The sequence below is a fragment of the Alosa sapidissima genome, chromosome 9, assembly GCF_018492685.1.
Source record: "Alosa sapidissima isolate fAloSap1 chromosome 9, fAloSap1.pri, whole genome shotgun sequence".
In the NCBI taxonomy this organism is placed as follows: domain Eukaryota; kingdom Metazoa; phylum Chordata; class Actinopteri; order Clupeiformes; family Clupeidae; genus Alosa; species Alosa sapidissima.
The window spans coordinates 33,318,972-33,327,714 of NC_055965.1; the positions used below are offsets into that span (position 1 = coordinate 33,318,972).

The following is an 8,743-nucleotide window of genomic DNA, read 5'->3' on the forward strand; positions in this document are numbered from 1 at the left end:
GAGTACTTATGTCCTTTTCATTTCTTACAGGTTGGGTCGTTGTTGCCCATATCACGCTAGCATTGTGCTAATGAATGACGACATTGACATATTTGGAAGGCTTTTTAGAAGACTTACGTGACTTCAAAAAATATAACAATCAACAGTGTGTATTTTCTTTGCCTCTCCTAGCGAATGCAACATTCAAATTACTACTCAAAAAATGATATCAAGAGAAAAGTGGATATTGAGGGGTAAAGCTCCATAGACCTCAATGCATTCTGCACTCGCCTGCGAGCGCCCTCAAGTGGAATCTGAGGAGGAACTGCAACCAGTCCAGAAACCGGAAGTAACCAGACAGTGCCAATTCTCTTCCTATTAGACATTCTCTGGTGCTCTCAAAATGAACGTGATCGCGTAATAACAATCAAAAACCGCACGTTATATGCTACTCGCAAGAATAATTCTTCAGAGGCTGCACCATATAATTCATTTTAAAACGTAAATGTAGATCTAATTAGAAAAAATAATAATCCATAAAGCTATTTTAAGTTAGAATAAAAAACTTAGAATGCAGTGCCTATTTTAGAGATTGGTTTTATTGTAGGTCTAAATCAACACGTGAACTAGGCTTTGTTTATTGCTTAGCAAACTGTGTAACCGATTGGCCGAAGTAGCCAGAGCTATTAATACTTGGGAAAATATCCTTTGAACAGACATCAGGAACCACGATCAGTGAGGAACAGGTGTTACCTCCACTTACTTTACTCCTATTTGCTGTGCAAACAGTCATTTCAGATTTCAGGGTCTCCGATGACGCGTCCATAATGCGCGCTAGCTGCGTTTTGAGGCAAGACGGCGGGGTTTGGATTTAAACATGTAAACAATTTCATCATACTGTAGATTGCTTTCAGGAGCTTCTGGGAAATGGAGTTGCCTTAATTTATTTAGAGAGTGAATAAACTTATGAAACAGAGAAGTATCGTCATCTAATCCATTGATTTCAACAATGTAACTGTATTCTAAATACCAACTATTTAACTTGTAACTGTATCGGAATACAGTTACTCATAATTTGTATTCTGAATACGTAACGCCGGTACATGTAGGCTATTTCGTTACTCCCCAACACTGCTTAAAGCAAAAATCAACATAGGCTATCGATAACGTTAACATTGCCATCGTTTCGAACACGAGACTAGGCTATTTGAATCCCCGTAAAAATAATATTATCAAACTCATTGTTGAATCATCGATTCAATAGGCTACTATTCAATGCCTACTTACCAATTGTATTTTCTAAATGCTTCGTTGCAGAAATGTTGAACTGCGTTTTCACAAAATGAAGGCGACGTTAGGGGAGGAGACGTGACGCACAGTAGGCCTGTAACAGTCCAGCCTCCAAGAGTTTGGGTCGCTGCGTCCCAGATAGCAATTGAGGCTGTCGGACAACTGTCGAGTTGCAGACAAATTGTCCAATATTTTGCCACTACTGGTCTAAAATCTTTTTAATTTGTTCAGTTATACTCCATATATAATTTTATTAACTTTTCTTAATATTCAAGTTACATTTAAAGAGATCGTTGTCCAACGGCGGATCACAAGCGGCATACCACCAGCATATACTACCTCCGCTATCTGCCAATCTGATTTTGCTAGATAGCAAACAAGCATGAACCTAAAAAAAAAGAAAAAAGTTTGCATGGTAGTTCGTGATAATTCCAGTAGCCTATTTAAAGGTCCTCCAGTCTAGATTTTTGACGTTAATCATATCACTCCTGTGTTGATATTGTCTATCCAAAGCATAGCTTTCAACATTGAGCATTAAAATGTTTTTTTTATAGAGGGAGATTTCCCGTGTTTCTCACCCAAAATACGGCAAAATGTCAACATTCGTCCCCCAACGGTGGAAGGGTTGCAGTATTCATCCGTTTCCTAATTACAAGTTCATTGGTCAGATAATAATGTAGCCAACAAAGTATACTTTATTCACACCTAACAACAGCCTATATTAATTTAGTCAACTTTATCCAGCCCTAAAAAGGCTAAAGTTCTGTAACTGTCCTGTGTGCTGTTATTCTCCCTCCTGCGCAAGCAAAATGTGTGCATTCCAAGTAGGCCTAGCCTATACGTAATTGTTCTTCATAAAGTTGAACAAATGCATTTGGTTATTTTAGAGAAAAATATTAAATAGCCTATCATACAGTTTATGGGCTACAGAGTTTGGAAGTTATGGTAGGTCAACTTCGAGTGAATATACAAACAGGGGAAATTATTTCAGCGGGCTATCTCAAGGTGATGGCGTCCCTTCACTTTTCCTGCTGCGGTGCATGTGAGTATTGGTATTGACATGTTCAGGTGTGGTGTGTCTTTAGACACTCTCCTGATATACTGCTGCGGTGCATGTGAGTATTGGTATTGACATGTTCAGCTGTGGTGTGTCTTTAGACCCTCTCCTGATAGACCCTGTTCAGTTCAGCTCAGTTCAGATACCTTTACTAGTCCCTGAGGGGCAATTCGGTTTACAGTCAACCCATCCATGAAGGGGTTAAAAGTTAAAAAGTGCATTAGCATACTGTATAAAATGTATGCAATGTTAAGATATTCTGTATGCTTTCTGGACAACCCATCTTTTAACTGGTTTATGACCTTAACAAAGTTGCTTAAGCTCTTTTTGTCTTTCACAGATAGTCCATTAAACCAGCGAAAGAAAATGTTATAGACTCTCAATGAAGGTTTGATAAAATGAACATAGAATTATTTTACAGATAACAAAAGAGTTAAGCTTCCTCAGTAGGTATATTCTTTGGTTTGCTCACTTAATAATGCTGTGAGTGGTCTCACTGAATTTCAGTTGCGGGTCAGACACTGTGCCTAAGTACTATTTGAACATCCTCATTGTGTATTACACTCGGTTTTGGTTCGTCACTGTGTTTCCTAAAGTCTATAGTTCTTTAGTTTTAGACACATTTAGGTCAAGGAAGCTGTCATCGCAAATTCAAATTCCGTAAGGGCTCTGTTGTGGTCAGATTGGTTGCCCTGGAGAAGAGACAACAGGCCTGAGTCGTCTGAAAACTTCACCAAGTAGCTGTTTTCCCAAGATGACCTGCAGTTCCCATGATGACCTGGGGAGAGCCTGTGTTGGATACAATGACACAGGACATGTTGGCTATTGACAATATATCTATCAAATATAGTAGCTTGTAATCAATGTACTGATTATATTTTACTGCTCCACAATTGATTTGGTAGTTTTTTATTTTTTATTTTGCTATTAATGCATGAGGGGCATTAGTTTGCATTGGTTAAACTGAATAAAACATAAACAAAATATGTGACCCAGGAACAGATATGGCGAACAGTACAAATGGAATATGTTCAATTCATAACAGTCAATGTCAACCATCCCCCGCTGACATCCTCGCACATTTCTCTAGATTTTGCATTGACCTTGACACAATATCATAAACTATACCAGATTTTATTGATATTACTTGCACAAAATATGATTTATTAATATTCTACAAAATGAAGACATCTGTTTGTGTAACTACAGTGTTGCAGTCTAGTAGTTATGTGATCAATCCCAAATGTTATGTAATATGTATCCTTGCCTATTTTAAGTGAGTATACTGAGTCTACTGCCTTAGTGCTGCTAGTCTCCTCTTAGGACATGTTCTCTTGTTGACCACTAGATAACCATAACACCGCACTGTGGCCTCAGACTGTAAGTATAAGTATATATACTCTATTGATCCCGAGAGGGAAATTTGGTGGTCTCTGCATTTATCCCAATCCGTGAATTAGTGAAACACACTCAGCACACAGTGAGGTGAAGTACACACTAATCCCGGCGCAGTGAGCTGCCTGCTACAACAGCAGCGCTCGGGGAGCAGTGAGGGGTTAGGTGCCTTGCTCAAGGGCACTTCAGCCGTTCCTACTGGTCGAGGTTCGAACCAGCAACACTCCGGTTACAAGTCCGAAGCACTAACCAGTAGGCCACGGCTGCCCCAATAGACTGACTAGTTTGAATTGTGCAGTGAGATGGGACCAGGTGCTGATGTTACCACACATGTGGCCTGACAAGTGAATTTTAGAGATGATATGCACTGGTGTACCTCACATAATAAATACATTTCTGCAGTGAAACATTTAAGAGATCATTTGTGACTGAAATAAGTTCAACTCCCTTATAAGTATTTACAGATTTTCTGTTTTTCACTTGAGAGCCTATGTTCTGTGGAGCACACACAAACACACACATACATGACAATGTACTAGGCTATATTCAAAGTACACATTATTAAACATTTACTAGAAAATCATACTCAAAAAATCTACAATTTAAATATTGTACAAATAAACATTGTAAAAACAGACCTGATTGTCGGATGCTGTTTTGAAGACAGCAGTTTCTTCAAAGCAAACAGTCATTTATTAATTCACCTGATATGCGTGGACTCACACACACTCACTCACACACACACCCTCACACACTAATACTATAAAAGAATGAATGGAAATCAACGCAAAACCCCATTTGGCTTCTACACCACAACTGACTCTCTCCTGCCATCCCCCCATTCACACACACACACACACACACACACACTCACTTTCAACAACAGTATCTATATGGTTACATATGTACTGTATGAGTGAACAATAAAAAAAACATATTTGTATGTTATGTGTGTTTGTGTGTGTGTGTGAGTGGAAAAGGCTGTTTCCTGTGTGCTGCTGGTGTTTATGTAAGCGTGTGTGTGTGTGTGAGTGAGTGGAAAAGGCTGTTTCCTGTGTGCTGCTGATGTATGTGTGTGTGTGTGTGCGAGTGAGTGGAAACGTTTCCTGTGTGCTGCTGGTCTTTGTTAGCCTTGTGAGACCATCCTGATCTCGCAAGCTTCAGGTTTCCACTCGCAGATCAGTCTGGCCTCTTTCCAATAGAGAAAATTTGGAACAGTTCACCAAACGAACGGCCAATCAGCGTTGGTTTTGAGGCGGGTTTAGGTGTGATGCAACAAACAATATGGCGGCATCCACAGATGAGATGAGCGTAGCTATCGCGCACATTTTATTCAAATTAGAAAGTATTCCTGGGGAAGCTGTGAAGCTATGAGTCTCAGCCATGCAGCTAGGAGGAATGAACGACACAGACATCCTCCACGGCCGATTCCAGTTCATAATGGAGGAATATATTTTCTTCAGAAGTGTAGGGCCTACCGTGAAAACTTGATGGGAATTGTCGTTGATTAAGTTCATGTCACATACAAATGGTAAGTTAAAAAATGTTAATGTTAGTTATGTTACCTAACTTAATTGTATGTTAAACGAAGGCATTAGAAGAACACTTTGTTCATCTAATTGGTTGATTTGGCCCGTCGATAACCAACATAGGTGGTGATAGACAGATGGTTTATCCAATCAGCTAACCAGTATTTCCGCCCCTTCCCAGAAGTTCTCCAACGGAAAGTTCCCAGATAGACATACAGAGCAAATGCGAAGCATCCATCTGGCGGAGTCAGGTTAGGTGTTTGTGTGCTGGTGTGTATATGCACGTGTGTTTGTGAGAGTGTGAGTGTGTGTCTGTGTGTGTGTATATTACAGTTTTTCTCAATAGCTTTTCACCTGTTTAAGGAAACTGGGATCCACTTCATGAACACTTTCTTTGCACAGCAGAAGTCATCTCTTGCAAGTGTGTTCACACATTTTCATTGGGTTCACACAGTTCTCACACTCTTTTGCAAAACAATACAGTTTTTAAGGAAACTGCAGGATCCAGGTGAGGGACACTGCATTGTTGTGTACCTGTAACCGCAACATGGTGTGATATATTGTAGTGGTGTTTGCAGATCTTAAGTGTGTAGTGCTCGTTGTGTAACTGCAACATGGTGTGATGTTTTGTAGTGGTGTTTGCAGATGTTAAGTGTGTAGTGCTCGTTGTGTAACTGCAACATTGTGTGATGTTTTGTAGTGGTGTTTGCAGATGTTAAGTGTGTAGTGCTCGTTGTGTAACTGCAACATTGTGTGATGTTTTGTAGTGGTGTTTGCAGATGTTAAGTGTGTAGTGCTCGTTGTGTAACTGCAACATGGTGTGATGTTTTGTAGTGGTGTTTGCAGATGTTAAGTGTGTAGTGCTCGTTGTGTAACTGCAACGTTGTGTGATGTTTTGTAGTGGTGTTTGCAGATGTTAAGTGTGTAGTGCTCGTTGTGTAACTGCAACATGGTGTGATGTTTTGTAGTGGTGTTTGCAGATGTTAAGTGTGTAGTGCTCGTTGTGTTGCATGCTTGTTTAGTGTTGGGTTTGCTCTCTCACCAGGGGCCTCTGAGCCGATCCAACCTTCTTACATCGAAGAAAACCATCCGGCTACGCACTGATCAATTTTCATGCGTAATATTCTGACTGCGTGTTCTGTTTTGTAATAAATTTGAGATATTTATCTGCATATATGCCTCTGTCAACTGTCCCTTTGCTGTTGTGGCGTCCGTCATTCTACAATGACACAGAGTGATAGAGGGAGACGACCTCTGTTACACTTACATACAGTATTTTCTCCAGTCCCCCTGATTACAGGTGTGTGTGTGTGTGTGTGTGTGTGAGTGAGTGAGAGAGAGAGAGAGAGATAAAGAGAGGGAGAAAAAAACGACACCAGTATGAAGAGTCTCCCTTCACAAAAAGAAAGAAAGAAAGAAAGAAAGGAGACATCCCTTGTTCCCAATGGATGATTTTTATGATGGGCTGACACAAACATGTACTTTTCTCCCTTGAGGGGCACTTACATACAGTAATTTCTCCAGTCCCCCTGATTACACGGTGAGAAACACCTGAACATCCATATGATTGTGTAATACATAAGATTTACCTTGACATTAAATTACTTTATAACTTATAACTCAATGCATTGAAAATGTTTGCTCATTCATCACTGGAGCATTTATATATTTTATATACATTTTATGAGAATATGGGGTAACACTTTACTTTAGGTTACAGACAGTAAGAGTGGCATGATACTGTCATAACCTTAACACTAACTTAAAGTTAACTTGTCTTGTCATGACAAAAAAACAAATGACACTGCCATAACCCTGTTATGTCATAAACGTTTACGACACGTTCAAGTCACTCTTATGTAACCGAATATGTTTACAACAGCACATGCAGCCCAGGATTCATTTCAGATTGTGATTTAGAACTTTGTGCAAATGACACCCAGCGTAGGGCAGTAATAAACATGTCCTCCTGCATGTACCTTCAGATGTGGGGAATTAGTAGACCCTATATAAATTATAACGCCAGACTATCGATACAAATGTCTGTGTTGATAGAATAATGTTAGAAATAAAACTATCCTTGCATCTCAATGATCACATTAAATTTTGAGGGACTAGTTTCTCAACAGCAGCGGAATTGTACTTGCTACGGTTAGTAGTACTGCGTACAGAGAAGAGTACTGAGTACAGAGAAGCGCACTCCAGTCAGCAGGTAAATGAACTTGTGTGATTGCGATGCAAGGGTAGTTTTATTACTCCCTCTAAGAATACAACAGAAAAACTGACAACTTACATGAGTAAAAATAACTTCATTTTTGACAGCACAAATCAGAGTACATTATACACAGGTGCAAGTAAAGAATATACATATTGACCAACATCTAGGCCACACAATAACACTTAGGATGAATAGGTATCTAACTATGTATATATATATATATATATATATATATATATTTGAAACACCCCCATCTTCTGCCTGGTCATCGGTGATTTTTGCATATAATACACATGCAGCTCGGTGTTCCTCCTCAGTGGAGGCTGAGATTTAACTCTCTTCTTCCAAAAGAGTCTGGCCTCTCACAAATGGGAAACATTTTCAACCCTAGCATAGTACCGGCCGTAGGCTTTTAAAGTCTTGGTCCAACCTAACCAATCGGATCAGGCATTCCTAACATTATTTTCACTATAACCTTTACAAACAGACCACATTGGCAAGAACCAGTGTATTTAGACATACCTTTGCTTTTAGTCCGGTGGACAGCCCATAAAGCCCCATTGTGGACCCGGAAATGTTGAGTACAGCAAATGGAAATATATAGATGGAAATATATAGTATGGGTTCCCAGCATGCAGAAACTGTCGGATGCTAATTTGCATATGTTGGGCAATTTGTGTAATTGAGCTAATTAGCATAAATTAGCATAATAGCCTATATTGATCATATTATAAGAGCTGCTTGGCCAAAATGGACAATGTTAGTATGTTTTACTGGAGATGCTGAGTCCATACCTGATATTTTCAAGATTCAAAATCACTATTTAAACTTGGTTTGGTCACATTTTACTCTCATTAAGCTGATTTTGCTGAGTTTTTTTGGTCCAATTAAGACAGATTTTTGGAGGATAGGGCTGTAGCGATATACAGTAGGGCTGTAATGATACACCAACCTAACAATTCGATTCGATTCGATTTTGGGAAAAACATTGGTATTGAGATGATCATTCAGTTCCCCCAGAATCCCCAGCGCGAAACATCGTGGGAATCTCAAGCACAGTCCAGCACGCTGGCATTGCACAGCTCCCCCAACAAGCCATTGCCGTCCTCGGCGCGGGCGTTCCCACATTCAGTCCAGCAATTAGTCACTGGCACTGCCACACAGCAGGTGGGGTGCACACACCGCAAGAGCCCTACTCACCCTGGGGAACCATAACCACCAGCGACCCAATGCGGGTAGTGCTGGCAGTTACCTGGTCTGTCACCTCTCCACATC

The 8,743-nt window shown here is 40.0% G+C and overlaps 4 protein-coding genes across 3 annotated transcripts in view; 3 read left to right on the forward strand and 1 right to left on the reverse strand.

Annotated features, from left to right (window-relative positions):
• LOC121718816 (NACHT, LRR and PYD domains-containing protein 3-like) overlaps positions 1-1,347 on the reverse strand; it is a 95,767-nt gene extending 94,420 nt beyond the window's left edge. The window contains exon 1 of the mRNA XM_042104092.1: positions 1,267-1,347. The gene's annotated coding sequence lies outside the window, so the exon portion shown is untranslated. The remainder of the gene's footprint in view (positions 1-1,266) is intronic.
• Positions 1-8,743, forward strand: part of LOC121718854 (zinc finger protein 665-like) — a 1,212,449-nt gene that overhangs the window by 606,498 nt on the left and 597,208 nt on the right.
• LOC121718796 (NACHT, LRR and PYD domains-containing protein 3-like) overlaps positions 1-8,743 on the forward strand; it is an 800,724-nt gene that overhangs the window by 554,077 nt on the left and 237,904 nt on the right. The gene's annotated exons all lie outside the window — the stretch shown is intronic.
• The window catches only part of LOC121718792 (protein NLRC5-like), a 787,595-nt gene that overhangs the window by 455,480 nt on the left and 323,372 nt on the right, over positions 1-8,743 (forward strand). The gene's annotated exons all lie outside the window — the stretch shown is intronic.